Below are 19,582 nucleotides of genomic sequence, written 5' to 3'. Positions count from 1 at the left end.
GCTGAAAGTGGACGAACAAGGAATTTTCTTTTTTAATTTTACAAAGAATCAGATTACTTAAACTACTTAAATTTCGCTGCTTTGCATGCTTCATAATTATTATTATTTCATTCGTCAAACTAAGTTTGGAAATCCACAGACGATCGGACATTGCGAATGTACCTCGAAGCAATTATCGATCCTACGTTCAGCTAATCGTACGACGCATTTTTCACGTCGCCTCGCAACGTTCACCCCCCAAAGCGAGGCTAATCGCTTAAGAGCCGCCCTGCATAATCGTGCACATCTAATCAGTCGACTAAGGGCTGGCCTGCCCGTGTACAGCTCGTCGTCTATTCTCAGATCAATCCTCCGTCGATGGAAATACGCGTGAAGGACGCGTCACGACCTTCCGTGGCTTTAATAAAACGTGACCGGTTCATTTTTGCCTCGAGCACCTTCCGCACGGATCGCTGAGTGTTATCAAAATGTCCAACCGTCGCGTGTGCGGCCGCTAATAAACGACGAAACGACGCCGCCCCTTCTGAATGGCTAATATCGAAGACGAAAGAGGAAAATCGGGGTCGAAAAAAAGATTCCACGACACGTGTCGTCCCAAGCTGTGGAGTCTACGCGAATCGTTGGCGCGTTTCATAAAATGGAGGGTTGAGAACGCGAGGGCCGATCGAACGAAACTCGTCGAGCATCGATTTCGAAAGTGTATTTCTTGCAAAAATCGATACGCGTTCCTCGCGAGCGTGTGTTCTAATGCGTGAATAATGCAGAGCGATGTGGAGAGCGCACGGTTCGTACAGGATCTAACCGTGAAATGGAAAACTATAAAAGCTTCGTGGAAAGAATGAAAGGTCGGTCGTCGCTTACTTGAAAAAGCTTGCGTAGTACATGAAACGTGACAGCTCTACCGGATGGCTATATGAAATTCTATAGCCAGTGTAGAACGTAAATTTCAGAAGGATCACAAGTGCAACGTTCCTCGAACTGAAATATCCGATCTTCGAGTTGGCGCAAGAAGAACGTGCATCGCGTCGCGATGGCGTCGCGAATTAGTGAACGTCGCTGGTGTTAATAAATCGAGTTTTGTGACACTCGAACTGGCAATTATCTCGTTGCCTTGCTCGATTCTAAACTTCTCCATCCTCGTGGACCGCGTGGGCGCACGAATTAATCACAGCATTCGGCGCGGGATTATTTAGAAGCTGCTCGTCGAAACGATCTTTGTCGAACTTTCGCGCCAGCGAACAACTGGGGCTGTTCCGGAAACGCGCTCGCAGGGAAACGCGGAGCGTTAAGTAATTTGATGGGCAAAGTTCCCGCTTGGCGACGAAAAACTCGTTCGCGCGCTAAACGCTTCATGGGTTGGAACAATACGGACGACAAACCGTGTAATTGGTCCAACTGTTTCGAATCTTTTGCCATTTACACCAAGACAATCGCCCAAGAAAGCTTCAAATATTAAACAATCACTTCTAAGAGTTCCAGAAACATTTCTAACGAAAGAAATTGTGATACCACCCAAACTACCCCTTTAACTTTGATCAAGTTCACTGTAACAACGTCAACTTTCCTGCAATCGATCGTTTCTCTCGAAGATAAAAAAAGAAAGAAAAAATTCGCGAAATATAGCTCGTTAACACCCTCCTGTAAAGGTATCGCGTTGAAAGTGCTGCGCAAAATTGAGATCACTCCCGTCCACAGCGATGCGTGCGTGGCAAAGGCCGTATTTAACGTAGCGCGACGCCTCTATCCAATAGAAGCACGCGTGCACCAACGATTTAACGAACCTCCAACCCGCCAGTCAGCCTCGATATGGCGTTACACACGTATTACGTTCTCGATCCGACGACTGTCGATTCGTTGGGAACCAGCCGTTCGATATTGTATTTGCGTCGGGAGAGCCGTCTGGTCTCCAAGTGTTCGAACAAGGGTGAAGCTGGGGCCGGAAGTAGCGACGCGGAGAGGGAGGACACGACAGGTTGCGGAGAGTTGGTGGAGCCTACACAATGAGACCATTGTGCGAGCAACTCCATTAGGGTCCGCGTTTGCCCGGCTCGCGAGACGCAAAGTGCTCGCGCGAGGGGGATGAAAAATTGCGGGCGGACGGTAAGTGTTGTCGTTACGGAAAGAAATTCGCGAGCAACCTTTGTACGGTGGTTGGGGGTGCCTGAGGCTTGCTCGAGTTATTTATCGTCCTTTTGTCACCGTCTGGGGACGTGGAGGGTGAAATTTGTGAAAGATCCGCGGGGTCATCGTACATTGTCACGAGTTTCTTTTGCTCTGCTAATAGATTAGCTCTGTTCGATGTATCGACTACGTCAGCAACAAATTTTCCTATGTAATTTCAGGAAGCGCTTCGAAAAGCCAAAGTATGTACTGTTAATCATCGCAGCAGTTGAAGAAGTTCGAGAGGGTGCGCGTGGAGAACGAAGATGATCGCCATTAGTGGACACGTCGAGGTGACGGAAGTTGATCCTCGATTTGTGCAAGTCGAATCACTTCAGCAAATCCTTTCAATTAATACGTGACATAAACAGTGTCCTTTATGCGTGGAAAGAAGCCGCGTCACGTACGCGTTTCATAGACCACGCAAAGTAATCCGATCGTGGGCGTCGAAATGGAACGCTGACACGGCCACGCTTCGCGTTTCGACGATTACATTCCACGCGGTGGCACTTGACCCCGGTGGGAATCCCTGGAATTCGGGAACCGGCTTGGCAACATGCCTCTCAAGGTTGAACGTATGAATTACCACTCCCTTCGAAGGGATTCGGTACGTCCGCGTCTCGAGTGCAACACTCGCAACCCCGCGATTCAATTCTCGATCCACCTTAGAAGTAATTTCGTTCCGTCAAAATTGTGTTGCCAATAAAAGGCAAGATCCACCATCGTATGAGAGTAGGCTTCGCGAACGCAGCAACTCTCAGATTTCATCGTGAGCATCCTTGATATACGAAACAGTTCTTAGGGTTTCCAGGAAAGAGAAATAACAAATTCCAATTAAAGAAAGGTAGTGAAACGGACAAATGGACCACTTTGGTACCGTTGGACGTTCTAAATTTAGTACGACAGATATGTGAATCCCTGAGGTATTCGTCTAGAGCCCCTAGAGCCCCTGTTTCTATCATGGCTGCTCAAGCGTTCGCCTCCTACCCTTGCAGCGACCCGAGCAAACGGAACGACGTACCTTACCTATCAAAAATTCGACGCGTCACTTCCCCAGCCAACGTTCAGGCGAGGATCTTAGAGAATAAATGGAAGCTATCGCAGGATCGCACATTCGATCGTCGGCTAGATCTCGAGGGGAATTGTACGCGGGTTCATATATTCCTGGTTTATAATGGCTGGCATCCAACACGATCCTCGAGCATCTAATTCGAGGAAAAAATATTATACTGAGATTTGGCGAATTGAAAAATACTTGGAAACTACCTTTTTGAATAAACATTGGGCATTTCTTAACGAAGCATAATAAGGGTAGTTGTGCAACACTCGGATATAGGGCAATCTCGGTTCTAATTTTATCGTTGATTTTTAATCAAACTTTATATTTGTTTTTAAGAGAATCCAGTGAAAGTAGAACTCGCTGGAACTGGATTTAGCCTGCGAAATATCATCCCAGTTCGTAAAGAATGTCGGCAGTAGCCGAGCATCGTTTTAATTAGAGCGGCTGGAACTTCGAAAAGAGAAAAAAAAAGAATTCGAGGTAGGATTACGGCGGGTTTTAATTAGTAATTAGAAATTAACCAGTGTAACGCAATAGCAGATCGCTATAAAATTAGAACAAGCGCGTATTTGTCGTGCCCGTGTGCTTAGCGAGTGAAACAGTTTTCATCGAACTCGCATATGCTGCTCGACTCGACATTGTTATTCAATTTCGCTGTGCAAACGCTAGCTTTTTCACTGCGAGCCCACGACACACAAAATCTGCACTTGATTAAACAGCAATCTCTTCGCTTTATTTCGCTCGGTGCGTCACACGATGTACACTTCGCTACATTTTTAATTCTGCTTTCGTTCAAAAATTGTTATGTTCCTTTACTATACTTCGTTAAGAAATGCCTTAAATTCACGATTTCTGCGGTCAATCAGGCGCAGCAAAATTTCGTCGCGAGGTTTCGCCATTTAATTAGTCGACGCGCGCTCCATTTCGTCGGTCGATGAGAAACTCGATTCGAACCAAGCTTGACCACCATCCCCAATGGCGGCGATGTCTCGCGGGTGGCCGCGGAAAATGTCCGCGAGACGACCGTCAAAGCAACACGCGCGTCCCAGCCAATTCGATATACCGATTAGAACGCGAATTCATTTCCGCGGCGCTTTATCGAAAACCGATACGTCCCCCCGGTCTTTACGCGACCGCGATGGATTCTTTGCGGATACGATCGACCCTAAAAGCCAACGCGCAGACTTACCCGGTTATGCGAACTTTATAGGCTTCATCCGACGCCACGAAGCGCTTTGATTCGATCTCCACAGCGGAAAGAAAGAGAGATAAAAAGAAAAATGGAAACGCGTGGATATCTCTGAGAGCGTTCGTCGCGAAATTGATCGAGGGATGACAACTGAATTTATTATCAAGTTGTGATAACTGCTTTGGCGAAGTGATACATGTGATTAATAAGTATTTCAGGTGTTTCAACTATTTGAAGATTCGAACAGGTCGTGAAGCATCTACTATGGGGATATCAAGGGTGAAGTAAAGGTTGGAAATGATATTTCGTTTCTCAGTTCTTTCCATTATACGTTTTTCTGTTCGTTTAATGAGAATCTCTGTAGTTATCAACCATTAATCTTGATTATCACCAGACGACAATCGTAAATAGCAACGAACGCCCTTTTCTCGCGTGCACCTCATCGTTGCCTCGCGAAGGGGTGGAAGAGCGATCCGTTGTTAACTCGTATCCGATTTGCACGCGTCTCGCGTAACCTCGTGATTTCGTTTCGTTCTGTCGAGATTAACCGAAGAAGTATGTCAACGAGAGATATCACACCAGCAATAACAAGAATCGTAGCGATTTCTGATCCAACACGCCCTCGCGAATGTCAGATTTCAGCGAACACGATTGTAGAACACTGAAAATAACTTACTCGCGCGTATCCTCCCGCGATAATTTGATGATACTGCAAATTTCCGTTTGTACGGCCAATTTGAAAAGCGCGTAGCCCAAAGAAACGCTCGCTGGGACGAAACGAGTTCTCGTCCTCTTTTGAACCAACTGTCGCGAGGATAATTTCGTATAAAACGTCGCTCGTTTATATCGAGACCGCAGAGAAAACAGTTTCTCATTAGCCGGTTTTTAATGGTAAAAATCCAGCGACAGCGAACGTCGCGCGGTTCTGTCGCCAAAGATCAAAGGACGGGAGAAGGAAGAACCGACGAATCCAGCGAGAATTCATTACCTTCGTGGCCCCATAATCCTGTGTGGGAACACTGATCATCCGGTTCTGATCGGAAATCCGATCGAATCTTCTCCTTTGTCAAGGGGTAGTTGGAGGAAGAGTGCTCTCTCGCGTGTTCATCGGTTGCCGTATTGGCGGAGAATCGAGATCGAATCGCCTCTTCCCGTTCGACGACGAGATCTCTCTTTTTACGGGGAACCGTCCATCTTTCACGCGTCATTGAACGCTCCCCAGGTTAGATTCGCGAGGTGGATACAAAAGTGTTCGAACTTTATCTGTTTTTTTTTTCTTCTTTTTTGTGCAAAGAGATGTACGCGTAAACGTGAAACAAGAGACGGTACGGTACTCGTAATCCCTTCCTCTCCGAGACCCGCGCAGCTCGATTCATCGCGTAAAAAAATTCCCAACAGATCTCTCGTATTTGACAAAAGCAAACGTTCGAGTTATTCTCGCGAGCGTTCTACATTTTTTTAATTGGAGCATAATACATTTATCCTCTCGAAACTTTGAATAAAAACCCGCGCAGCCACTTTTCCACCGCTGGTAATAATTATTATAGCTGCAAGTTCGAATAATTACCGTGCGCCGATGAGGATTTAAATAATGGAAGCTTCCACGTGGCCTTAGTTCTTTCGTACGGTATTTTCCTGCGTAAAATCCGCTCGACTGTACATTTTATCATCCTCGCGAAATAACACCCAGAATGCTTCCATTATTTTGCAATCTTGAATGCATACTTCCCGCTGCGATATGTACGTTCGTTTCAAATTATGTTTCGTTACTCGCATATTTCGCAAATGCACAAGAGGGAGATACATACGCTGGGAAATTTCACGAGTTTTTGCAACGCGAACGTCATTTTCAAGCGTCTCTGTGCTTCGCGAATCAGCCTCGTTTTATGGAGCGCGACGTGCACCCTCTCAGATTTTATCCAAACACATAGCGAACGAAATTACCGCGAAGATTCTAAATTTCGATCGTAATTCAGCTACCTTCGCGTCTTTCCTCGCTGACTTCAGCTTCAGCCAGTCGTATTCACCCCCGACGCAGTTTTACGCGCTGGCTGCTCGAGCGCCAAAGAACCCCTAGGACGAGCTTTCTCTGTCAACAGGTGGTAGCCGATTAGAAGTGAGCGGAGACGAAGCTAGGATTCTCCGTAGATAATGGTAACGATTGATACGACGATACGTCAACCGATAAATTCGATCACACTCGATAAATCGACCTGACGCGGGGGTTGCAAAGTTCCAGTGCACGGAGGGAGGTAAACGGTTCAAAGAAGACGAACGAAACGGCGTTAATAAAATCCTTTCGCGGATGAAACGATAAAATATCCTCATCGATGAGCTGAATTTTTATGCGAGACAATTGCAGGATCTGAAGAACAGGAGAAACATTTTCCCTCCAATTTTTCTGCAATCCATTTCGAACATTCATCTAAAAATGCGCCATCCAAGAACGATAAAATGCACAAGAACAATAACATCGAGCAGTGTCTAATTTCGTGGAAACCCAAGGAAAAACGGCGATACCAACGCCAGCAGGAAAGAAACACATCGAACGATTCTGCGAACTGGAGCGACCCTCTAAAACAAAGCTGTCTCCGTTCGCCCGATAAAACAACGGCTACCAGACGCAACGAGTTTATTGAGTAAATAGAGGAGCTGAGAAAAGCGGAACAGTTGGCAACTGCGAACCAGCCCCGGGGACGTGATCACACGTCCCAGCAGACGTGTCGTTGCCCACGCGCGATAAGCCCGGGTGAATAAACACCCGATCTTAATTATAACGAGCTCGCGAATTTTGGCCAGCGGTAACTTTCGCCTGGCGGGCAGCGGCTAATCTGGAATTCCGGGATCAGATCGCGCCTGGAACCGAGCTGGACCGACGGAAACGCTGACGGAGCTCGTTACCAAGCGCTGCTGTAACGAAAATCGCGAGACAGCGTATCGCGTCATTATCTTCAGCTGCACCCCTTCAGATCGTCGTTCACGGAATTACTCGCGAAACGACCACGTTCTTAGCTGTCAACGGGATGCAGTGGTGGAATTTGAAAATAGGGAGACTGATGGTGTTGTTCAGGAGACGTATATACATTTTTGAAAAGAGATTTAATAGGTTTAGAGTTTGTACTGTGATAAAGGTTGGGTGGATTGAAAGAGATCGAAGATATTTGGTGTTCGTCCAGTGTTTCATATTCTATCGAGAAGTGAAGAGGAGGTATACCTTTGGATGTGTATATAAAAAATTAGGTTTACTTTATATATACGCATTGAGCTTATGAGAAAACTTGTACTCGATGTATTAAGTTGAGGAGTATAGGTTCCAAATAGGAGATCAACTTTTATGAAGTCTAAAGCAGTGTGATCTGACATTAATAAATCGCTTCTCGCGATTCGTTTCAATGAAATTGTCGATACGAATTCGTGGAAAATCCAGTTAGGAGGGGGATTATCGGTGTCAAATGCATTGAAACTTATGCAAATATCATCAGCATAATCGACGACCCGGCCTCATAAATATGGCTCGCCCGCAGGAACGCCGTTCTCTCAACTTCCCCGCGAACTTTCCACCGACTAAAACTGTTCCACGCACTTTTCCAGTAATTTTACAAGGCCATGCCTTAGCAAGTTAAGCGTCCTTAATGGATGCGATCGTAAGCACTTTACAGTCCACCGGATAACTTCCACGCGACGCTTCGCCGATACGGAGAACGTCACGTTCTGAAAATTTTAGCGTCTCGTCGTGGATCGATGGAATTCCTCGGGTCAGCTGTTAATTTCTAACGCGAAAGGCCCGAATTTGTAAAGAACCGGCGATGATCAAAGCAGAAAGAGAAATTCCCAGACAGCACGTACGCTGCGAACGGCAGTTGAAGAGGGGGTGGTAGCTGAAACAAAGTAGTTTCAGCCTTTGTTGGCAGGCCAATTACCCGGGTTCCTTAAAAATTTAATTAAACGAGACACTTCGACGGGTTATAAATTAAACCCAGTGCCTCGTTCACTTTGTTAGGACCGGGTCTGGATAATTTTACAAGCTCCCTCTCTCCTTTTTCGTCCCATTTTCGCCTCAATTAACCGGCGCAAGGGGAATCTTGGCATGTGATTTTTCCTTTCCCCCCTGGCTCTTAATTTCCTTTCCGCGTGGCGCGCACTTTTCTGCCATTTCGATCGTTTGTTTATAACAGAAAAATTTCAATACAAATCGCTGACCAAAAGTAATGCAATCTCCACGTTAACAGGCGAAATAATTCAACCTGTACATTGATACTATTAAATGTAATTAAAAGTAACGTTACCAAAGGTAACGATTCATTTCAGAGAAGAATAGCTCATGCTTTAGAAAATACCACAAATTTTTTACGAAACGAAATATGTATCCGCCTCGTTACGTTACAGCCGCAACCACCACTCCATGCCTCGTAACAAAGTATTCATCATAATATAACGTGGTACACGATTTTCTGCTTAATCCATACATCACTCTCGCTCCTCCATCACGTCGTACAAACGGCACATCATACCCTGTCCAGAGTCGGAATAGAAAACCACATTCGTCTGTCGACCGTGCATAGTTTCGCGTTTACCACAAAGAAGAGAATTCCCACCTCTCGGATGGAACAAACTCGTTTGAAAATTGTATCGCGTCGAAAGAGATGGTTTCGAATTTAATCGAACAAGTATCGACGGATATCGCGTTCTCACCTCCGAATTTTGCATCAAGACTGGCAAAAGCGTCTCGTGTTCCGTTTGACTAATCGCATTTGTCGTGTTTTCACGATGAAACGGAAACATTCGCCCTCGCGATCCATGGACGCGTCTGTGCGCAGCGGCATTTCCGGTCGCGAGGAGGGTGCGCGAATCGTGATTGGAGGCGAAGCGAATCGAAAGGATATCCCGCGTCTCAGATGCAGATGCGCTCGAATAATGGAAAGTATTATGTTGAAATTGTATTCGAGAAGAAGGTAATGCCAGCGAAAAGACGGAAGGGGTCTCGTTGCATTTATTAAATATCGTTATGCACACTTACGAGTGCATTCCCGCGTATTTAGATCATTTGTCTTAGATTAATTCTACTGAATATTATTAATTTCTTTTAATAAGAAACAGGATCTTCGAACTGTCATGCATTGTCTTCTGAAATCTTTTTTTTTTTTTAATTAAGTGGCACGTATATGCGCTAATTTTAACCAAAACCAACAAGGTTAATCGACGAACGTATCTAGACATCAATTAACCTCCGTTAGCTGAACTAACGTTGCAGACTAATTAAGGGCCACTGGGACAACTTGTTTCGCGTCGCGCCATTAATTAAATCGCGTCACGCGGAACGAGTGCTTTGGTACCAGAAATTGGCATCATTCGACCCTACAATCGATCTCATTCTCAATAACTTAGATCTACGAACAAACTTGTACGCTTCGAACGAATTCGTCGAAGAAGCAAACACTGAACATCGACTAGGACTGCAACGAATTCCAGGAATCATTTATGTCAAACAGACACCCACGCGATCAAAGGGACGTTTTTACGTATCTGGAGACGCAACAAAGTCGATCGTTCGATTCAACGATAATTAAACGCTGCACCTTGGCGCGGATTAAAGTTTCCAACTGGAACGCTTAGAACGAATCCCGCTCTGCTATGTAAATCCGTATCTCCGTGAAAATTCCCGGCTTTATTTGCTTCCATTACCGCTGTCGGCACGATTAAAAGTGGCGAGCGGGGCTCGTTAATAAATAATTCATCCTAATGAAGCCGTCCGATGATCGAACCCTCTCCCTGAAAAATTGTTACGAGCCAGGGTAAACGGGGGCGAAAGATTAAAATCCCATTTGATCAAGCGAAACTTTAATACCATCAGGCACCGGGGGAGCTGCTTACTTCATCGTTTTCAGCTAGTAATTTAATAACGAGCGAAAGGTGGCAAAGAGAAGGGAAAAGAAAGGAGACGACGAAGTTCTCAAGGTGGCAGAAGTCGAGGAAAACGTCTCCAAGGAGCGGATAATGTTGATATAAATGAGAAAGTATCCGTGTCCTGACCAAAGAGCACACGGTTGATCCTCTCGCTCAATGAATCCTTCCTCGTCCCAGCCGTTAACACGTGTCTTTTATTTGGGATTTAACCGGACGATGATGTAAAAGATCGCAAACAGGATCAGTGTGATCCTTTTATTCTTAACGCCAGACAGTTGTTCTAAGAGAGCGTACCTCGTGTGATTTATGTTCCTCTAAAAAATTGTATTCCAAAAATCGAGAGTCGATTTCAGTTACGCGTGACAAGGAGAAGTGTAAGGGAGGCTTTTCTTTAATATTTTCTCGTACAATGAAGAGTAGGAAATGAAAGAAATTGATTGAACATTTGCTACCTATACTTTCGAGATCTTTACTGAAATCGAATGACAAACAATTTGGATATATCTTCGAAACAATTGAAAAAGTAACTCTATCGCGTATACTTTCTTCAGCTATAAATATCCCCAACGATATGTCTCTATCGTAGAAAGCACCAAAACCGTTTACATGTTCCCTTTCGCGTATCGCAGGCGAACCGTTCAATCATCGTGACAGAACCTGCAGGGAACCACTTTTTTCCGCTTTCTAGAGGGAAAGTTTATTTCCCGGTGACAGAGGCGCAGGTCGACAGAGACATTTTCAAGTTCAAACCGGTCGACTCGCGTCGCTAACAATTATTTCAATTTCATTTCGACTTACACGAAGTGAGAGAGGGCAAAAAAAGAAGAACGAAACGGGAATAGAAAATAGGAGAGTACGTCGTATCGACAAACTCGACGGGAGAAACAGGGCGATGGGAGGAGATTAATGGCTGTAAAACTGCGACGCGAGCCGATGCGAAATCGGTGGAAAAAGATGGGGAAGCGCGGGATCGCGGACGTTTATTCGATTTCAACGGGGCCCCCACCGCTTCTCGATACTTTGGCCGTCGGCTAATTAACGACACCGTGGGAGATCGTTAACTGAATCACGGTCGGAAACGCGATTTAACGACAGCGACGCGGGTATCGGGTTCTGGGCTGAAATTAACGAGCGGCCAATGAACGCGGCGACGACGAGGTTGGCTGCAGGAAAGAATCCCGTTTCGACTCGCTTTTCTCTTGCAGCGTTTTCCAACGTGACGGCACAATGGATTGGAATTTTGCTTCGAAGCGAGTCGGAACGAATTTATTTTTCACCGTGAAAATACCGATTCCTCAAATACGATTCGAGTATCTGGTTGAAATTAAATTGTTACTGTTCTATGTATTTGGGAAACGGTTTTGAGTCAAGGCAACCGGTTATCGATCTGCCCCTGGGTTGATCTACATTTTCTTATTCCCGATTGAAACCGCGGAGATTATTTCAGTATCGGCGTCCGTAAATCCAAGTAATATCCTCAGCCAGTTCTAATGAATAAAATATGATTCCCGAGTGAAAACGTCCAAATACATCAAAATGTCAAGCGAGCGGTACTCCCTATGTGGATTGCTCATCTGGATGAAATCGAATAGTTTAAGGAAATTGTTTCAACTGACATGGAACATTTCTACAAGCATCTCGCGTTATCATGCTTTTAATAGCATTAAAAATTAAAATCACTTTCGCTTTAAACCTTAAATGACCAACACCGTGGAACGCTAAATGATAACTATTGGCTCTACAGAGGCTACAAACTTTTTTCATTCGAAATTTAAATCTAATCTAGGAAATAAGATCATAGTAACCCTTAACGGTTCGTATAAACCTTGATATCTCATGTGTAACATACTATGATACGTCATATCATCCCCAAGTAATCAAACTGTACACAACTTCTCATTGCAATTCACTCCAAACTAAATCGCATTCGATTCCAATATTACTGTCGTCTCTCAACAAATAATATATTCACAAACCCACCAGTTTTTCCATCAGAAAAAAGCAATATCCCCAACAAACCGTCGAGAGCGCACCGCAACCCCTAAAACGTCGTCCATTGCAGAGAAGTTCAAAGCATCGCGAAGGATCTACCGGAGGTGAACATATGCGAGCCGGAAAAATCACCGCGAGGATTCTGCTCGAGCAATTTCGCGACTAACCACGGGAAGGAACTTTTTCCTTCCGGAGTAATCACGACCCTTGATGATCGAGGGTTCGAGGATGCATACACGCCGGATTCGCCGGATCTCCTTTCCGCTTCTCGCACCCTTGCGAGTACATTGCGATCGATCGACGCTCGCTTCATCTCCCGCGATCGAAATCTGTTCTAAATCATGTCCGGGTCGAGAGGAGCGAGAGAGGAAACACAGAGTCGCGTCCCACGCTTCGACGACTCCTTCAACGGAGCAATTCCAAGGGACTTCGAGGTGGAATGCAATTAGCAGATTAATAGATTTCTTCTCGCTGGCATTGATACCGATTACGGGTCAACGATTCGTTAAGGGTGGTGCATTTCGCCTGATCGATCAGACGATTCCTATCGCATCTTAAATACACCTCTCTCTCTACATTATTATAATCTATCGTCAACCATTAGAGTACAGGGTAGTAAACTTAATAATTGTTCAACGAGGAAATTCTGTAGCACAAAAATTCCAATCGAAGAACCCAGCGCTACTGTCTTCCATCCACTCGAACGAGAAGTAAATCTGACGAAGAGAAATGAAAGAAGCAACGAGGGCGAGTACACGGAAGATCAACATCAGATTCGCTGCCAAGCGCCGAGAAGCAGGTCTCGCTCGAGCTAAACGGGCGGCCAACAGGTTCTCCACGACCCCTCTTCCCGTTTCCGCCAACTCGTCGAACTCAACGACCGATCGATCGACAAAACTTTGACCCAGTTATACGTTTTCACCCTCCTGGAACAATGCGTGGAAAAGAAACTGGCGGCTTAATCGTCAGCCCTTCTAACCAGGGATCGCGCATTGTCCAAAGGCGGGGGACAGAGACGTTGGCGACGGGGGGTGGAGAACGAAAGGCAGCGGGGTGAAACAGTGGCGAGGTTCGCTCGGAATCAAAGCTCGTTCCACGACCGCGTTTCACGTGAAACAATGGACCCACTCACGAGCCACACGGACCTGTTTACGATACCCGCGTGTCGACGTAACTTTGCTCTCCGCGAGCTGAATTCAGACGAAACTGCCTGCTGCCTATATATTCGGTGGCCAAACGGTGAGCTGAGAACGCTGGCGAAATTTGGGGTGCGTTTCGTTAACCCAGAGGGTTGAAATGAGTATCGCTTGATTCTTGGTTGAAATTTAGGATAATGTGATCCCAAGATTTTTTATTCTGATTTCTGACTTACTATTCTTGGATTTAAAAGAGAGAGAGAGAGTTCTTACGCGTACAACCGCAGTCACATTTCATTTTTAATAAGAATAGTTGCAATAAATCCTGGGATACAGGATTAAAATGTAGCGCGAGTACGTACCACGCGGTCACTGTGGAATTAAAGTAATTTTTTGCTAAGAGTTACTTTATCAAATTTGTTTAAAACTGTTTCTGCCTGAAAGCGCGCATGGATTAGTAAAAGGACGATTGTTCGAAGTTTTTTAATAGAAGTAAGCTCCGCGAACGCGAGAGATGTCGAAAGTGGTTTGTGCGTTTCGCATGCCGCGGGATCTAATTAAAAGTAGCTTCCGGTTACACAAAGTTACGGGATACACGGTTCCAAATAAAGTAGCATTTTTTTGGATTCGTCAAACGAAGCAGCGTAAAATGAAATTTCCAACTTCGAGTGTAACTTGGTATAATAAAATCTAATTTCGGTTGCTTGAGCCGCTCGACTTCCGAGTTACCTTGCGAACTATCGTCGAGTACCCTTTAATACCTGTACAAGTAATACTGGAAGTTATTATCCGAATTTCCAAGCCAATACCGCCGTATTTTTCGCGCTGCGTACCACGCGCACAATGGATTTCATTAAACTGTGGAATGCCATGGAAAGCAGCTTGGAGTTCCACGGGAATCAGTCGATTCTTTTGCACGACCGAAGAAACTCAATCTGTTTAATAAAAGCTCGAAAGGAAGGCTCCCTCTTCAAAGGGAGGCGCAAGAAAAATGAAGAGGGAAAACATTTTCATATTCTTGGCGGCGCTCCTTTTTCACGGTCCGAGATCTCTTTGTCTTTCGCGCTCCTCTCTCGACAGACGATTAAAAAAAAGAGAGAAAAAAACAATAAAAGGGTGTAAGAGAATGCAATTAAGTAAATGGAGTCGAAACTTGACGCGTTTCGCTCTGAATTCACGTCGCGCGGCTTCGACGATTCCGCGTCGATGCGTTTCTTTGCTCGGTAAATGTCGCGATAAAAACTGTTCGATCGCGTTCGAGACAATTTTTGTAGAATCTTTCAATCATCGAGAGGAATGAGTCGACGTTGGAAACTGCGAAGTACGCGCAGAATCTCTACTTATTGTCTGGAAGAACAATGAGGGACCATTGTTGGGAGCCACGTCGCGGCTAATTTTCGCATCTTATTATTTCGTGAAGATCCTAACGAAAGATAGGATTAACCTTAATATCGGCATATTGAAAGGTACTTATACGAAAGAAAAAAGAAAAAAATGAATATCGTACAGATTCAATTTTTCTAACATGCCCAGCATTTTTGTACACAATGGCTACGAGAAGGGGTTGGCGTACCATCGTGTTTGTACTCCACGTTAATGCATATGGTCGTGGTAAATTCAATTATACTAAAATTACTTTGGTGCAACAATATTTTCACGCGACTGTGCGAATTTACCGCCGTGGAAACGAAACGCGGAGTTTGATCGAAAAAAAACTGGTTGGAAAAATATGGTTACATACCAATATCCTTTATAACCGGTGGTATTACAGAGGAAAAATGGGGTGTGAATTTAAATCAGGCGATCTTTGCAACGAACGGAATTGAATTCGATGTAACGTCGATGGAGAAATTCAGTGCGGGGTTAATAATTTTTTGCGAACCGTTCGGAATTCGCACGAATTCTCTTCAACAGGTTGGCAAGAAAAGAAAATATTTCCTTCGATACATCTAACTTAATTTGCACAGCCAATACGCTTCGCCGTGGAACACTAGCTACATCGATCTTCTGGTAATCGAAGGCCAGCGTTTCGAAACGATTTCGCTTTGTGCCCCGAGCTCGCTTCAGACAGAAATCGCCTCCGACGTACCTATTTAACCTTACCGCGTACACCAGCACGCTATACGGTGCACTTGATGAATATACATAACACGTTAAGCTGATAATAATAATTGAAATTATCTCCATTAGCGGCTGGATAGAAATGCTACGGCGAAATAATTTATGCGCGCGGCAGAATTCAATTTTCGTTCAATTTACCGCCCTATTCAAAGCATTGAATTAAAATCAGAGGCATGATCCCCCTGGTGTTTGACAAACTGAATCAGACCGCGGATGTTTATGCAAATGTACGTTTTTATCGGCGAAAATAAAAGCGAGAGGCTTTCGCGGAACGCGCGACCGTCAACGACTCGTTCGCGGTGTAACAGGCTGAGAGAAAAAGTATTTGTCACGGTTAATTTTAAGTTCGTTATCTGGGACACTATTAATCACTCATCCCTGCTCGAGTAGATTTTTTGAACGTCGACCTTTTTCCTCGTAAATCCTCTCGCCTCTCATCGTCGCCGTGAAATCTCTTAAAAGGAGATTGCCAGCGTGATACCTTTCGAAGGAGGAAGACGTATTTGTTGCAGCTTCGTGGGGACAACAATAATTGTTACATATAATACACAGAGAGTTCACATTTATTGAAGGAGACGAAGTTAAGGCAGGGGGACGTTTATGCTGTCGAGGACTCACGTGTGTATGCAACACACCTTGCCACTAATTAATCTTTATGCATTAAAGTGTAAGTGGGTACATGTGTATTCATTTTTGGCGGCTCGACTCGAGAGATGTTAACAATTTAATTTATCGAGAGGGATCTCTGTTCCTATAATACTCTTATTGTTTGGTGATCTACTGTCGGACTGTTTGAAGTAACGTTATGGTATCGTAATATGTTCTTCTGGCAATCTAAATAACGAACGAGAACGAAATAAGCTTCGATGTGAACTAATTACAAGTCGAAAGCAAAAGGGAGAAGCAATTATATTTCTTGAGAATGACTTCTTAATTATACTGTCATTTCTCGCTGGAAACTTACTAAAGCAATCGTGTAAAATAATTATCGATCTGTTAGAAATAACGCAATGATAACTTTCAACAAAATTGGGAGGGTATATATCTTTCATACTTGAGTCAAATAAAATCGTGAATAAATTATACGATTAACAACAGCTGATATTATTAATTCAATACTTGAGCGAAATTTTGCTTTCTGAAACGCGTGAACAATAAATGAGGTAACAACTTCGTCCACCTAAACGCGCTGTAAATCAGTTCCGCTCTAAATGCTCTTTATTGATTCATTATCGTGTTTCCACGACTTTAAATAATGTTCGAGCTTACTTTAAATTCGATTCCGCAGCGCGTCGTGCTTCATCATGTGTGGCTGAAGTACTAACGAACAGCGTAATTCGGATAACAAATTTCCAGCAGACAACTATCCGTTAATAAAATTAGCTATTACTACCATTTCGCACGTTTCGAATTGCCAATATCATCCATCGTCGCAATTACCAGATAATTAAAACGAAAGCTTCGACAATAAAACTTAACCAATAAAAACCCAAAGCAACTTTATCAAACGAACAAAAACTTACGTGCACGTAAAAAACATTCTTTCCCCTGCAACCGCTCATCGAACCACCCTTATCCATCACCTCTTCTCCCAGCGATCGAACCTCGCTACCTTCACTCTTCTACCTCTGTCTTCGACCAGAAAATGGTTCCGTGCAGAGGCGCGCGAAAAGATCGTGCACACTGTGCATTATTGCAACCGCGTACGATCGACGTTACTTCTCACGATCTCGACAAAAAGCGACTGGGGTACGGAACTACTCGCGAGCGATTTTCACGCGGCGAGGGCACACGCGTCGTAAAAAATTCCGTGAGAACGGTCCTCGAGGCGAGCCGCGAATGTCATGGAGGAGAAATCTCGTGGAGGACGAGGGCCGGCGGGCGTTCGCCAGCCGTGTTTGCTTTGCGCGAAAGTAAACGAAGGATCTAACGCGATACCGTAACCGCGTCCTCGTCCTCTATAATCTCGTTCCGGTAACTGCGTTTCCCGGATCGTTTAGAAACATCTACGGGGCGGTTAGCGAGGCCGCGTCCCACGATTCTCGCCGCCCGGACACCGGAAGGAGGTGCAGCCGGGTTAATTCGCGCGGAAATTCTCCTCCGGCTGGTGAAAAATTCAGTTTCAGATCGACCACGTTGCGAGACGACGAGAAAAAAAAGCGCGCCTCGGAAGGGTAATTAAAAGACGGACGTCGAAACGGTCGCGGGTCGATCGATGGGACGCGGATACGTGGGGTAGGGGTTAATTAATTTAAATAACTTCACGGGACATTGATAGCGTCGCGAATTTCGTTTAATGTAATGATCGATTGCTATTCGAATAATTATAAATGTTTAGCGGACGGTATAGAATTGTTAATTATGCCAATTATTGGATGCTTGTGGGAAAAATGATTCCGGACCATCGAGTAATTTAATAATATCGCAAATTATAGACCGCGAGAGGAATTGGTGAAACGAGACGTTTAGATATACGTGGAAAATTTAGATAATTGTTGGGGAAATTAGTAGAACGCGGAAGAACGTTCGTTATAATGATCGATTCTTATTAAAAAAACGTTTGAACAAATTGTAGTTAGCGAAAATCGACGGTATCGAGTATTGGGTCAGCGTTGAGTAATCTCTGACCTATTTTGATCAACCACTATAGACTACCAAACAATTTTTATATTAAATAACACAATTTTTCAAAAAATCATACAATGCGTTTCGATGAAAACGATGATACCAGCAATAGTAAATGAGAATTGCTGATCAATGCACTATGCAATACTCTAATATCATTTAAAAAACAACAACGTCGCGTTACTTGACAAATCATATTAAAATAAACCTCGAATTGCCGCCGAACGACTACGAACGAGTAAAGCACACACTTTAGTTTCACTATCCGGGCAGTTCCTCGAGATCGTTCAAGAAACCGTAAACAAGTTCGATCTAATCGAGATCGTTCGAGTGTCGTTCCACGGCGGCTCTCAAGAGAGAGAGAGAGGCAAAGAGGCACGAATGCCAGGAGGATTAATCTTCCTACCGTGACACCCGTTTATCCACGACGAGGCAACGCGATTCAGCCCGCCGTTGTTCCACGAGATCCTCCGCGAACACTCAAAAGGGGTAGAAACGCACGGCGAGGTATAAACAGCCGCGCCGCTGGATCGACCCTTAAACCGTGCTGGCCCTCGCTGACTAATTAGTCGTATAATCGTCTAACCCCCAACGATTCACCAAATCCTGACATCCCTTCGAAAACACACGCAACATCGAACGATCTCTAAACGAAACCCCCTCTGCGAACATTCGCAGAACATCTCGAAGCAAAATAATCCCGATCCATCCGCGCAAAAGTAACAGCACGCGTGTACATCATCGAGCACCAATTTCGAATACGACAATCGTTCTCGAAGCTACGAGTTTGTTCGAGAAAAAACAACATCGAACAGAAGCGAGGGGGTGAATTGTTGTTTGTCGGTTACCGCGAACCCAGCGAGCCCGGTTTAAGAGAGGAAGCGAAGGACGCGGCACCAGAGGGACAGAAAAATAGAACCAGAGACAAAGAGTGTGTACGTGTGTGTGCGCGTGTGTGTGATCAGCCAAGTGTGGAGGAAATTTACTCACGATTGTGTGGCACGTTTCGGTGGTGCGGCAGGACTGTCGTCGAGGGTGGAAAAGCACGTCGGACCGGCCGCGAAAGAGGCTCGCTCCTCTCTAGCCGCGCATCGCGCAGACGTGCTCCTCCAGCCCCTCTCTCCCCGTTTTAGGTGTACACGCGATAAACGGGGGTAGAGAAGGAAGATTCGCTGGCGGTTTTCTCGGGGCTGATGATATTGCGGGACAGAAGGGCCGGCGGGATGCCAAGGGATCGGCCTGCAACCGTAACGCGAACGGACCTGGCCGAATATAACGGGGGTAGCGCCGCTGGACGGAGCGAGGGCTCGCTTGTTTCCGGTTCGAGCGGTCCTCGAGGTATAATAAGCCGTACCGTCGAGCGCATTTCAATTTCTTACGGTCGGTTGCGTGTAT

General features: G+C 45.0%; 1 protein-coding gene across 2 annotated transcripts in view; it reads right to left on the bottom strand.

Annotated features, from left to right (window-relative positions):
• Rsh (Rap GTPase activating protein radish) overlaps positions 1-19,255 on the bottom strand; it is a 96,685-nt gene extending 77,430 nt beyond the window's left edge. For both annotated transcript variants that reach the window (XM_076896538.1, XM_076896539.1), the window contains exon 1: positions 19,178-19,255. The gene's annotated coding sequence lies outside the window, so the exon portion shown is untranslated. The remainder of the gene's footprint in view (positions 1-19,177) is intronic.
• Positions 19,256-19,582: the final 327 nt, after the last annotated feature.

The sequence above is a fragment of the Xylocopa sonorina genome, chromosome 6 (assembly GCF_050948175.1).
Source record: "Xylocopa sonorina isolate GNS202 chromosome 6, iyXylSono1_principal, whole genome shotgun sequence".
In the NCBI taxonomy this organism is placed as follows: domain Eukaryota; kingdom Metazoa; phylum Arthropoda; class Insecta; order Hymenoptera; family Apidae; genus Xylocopa; species Xylocopa sonorina.
This window is presented reverse-complemented; position numbering and strand designations above follow the sequence as displayed.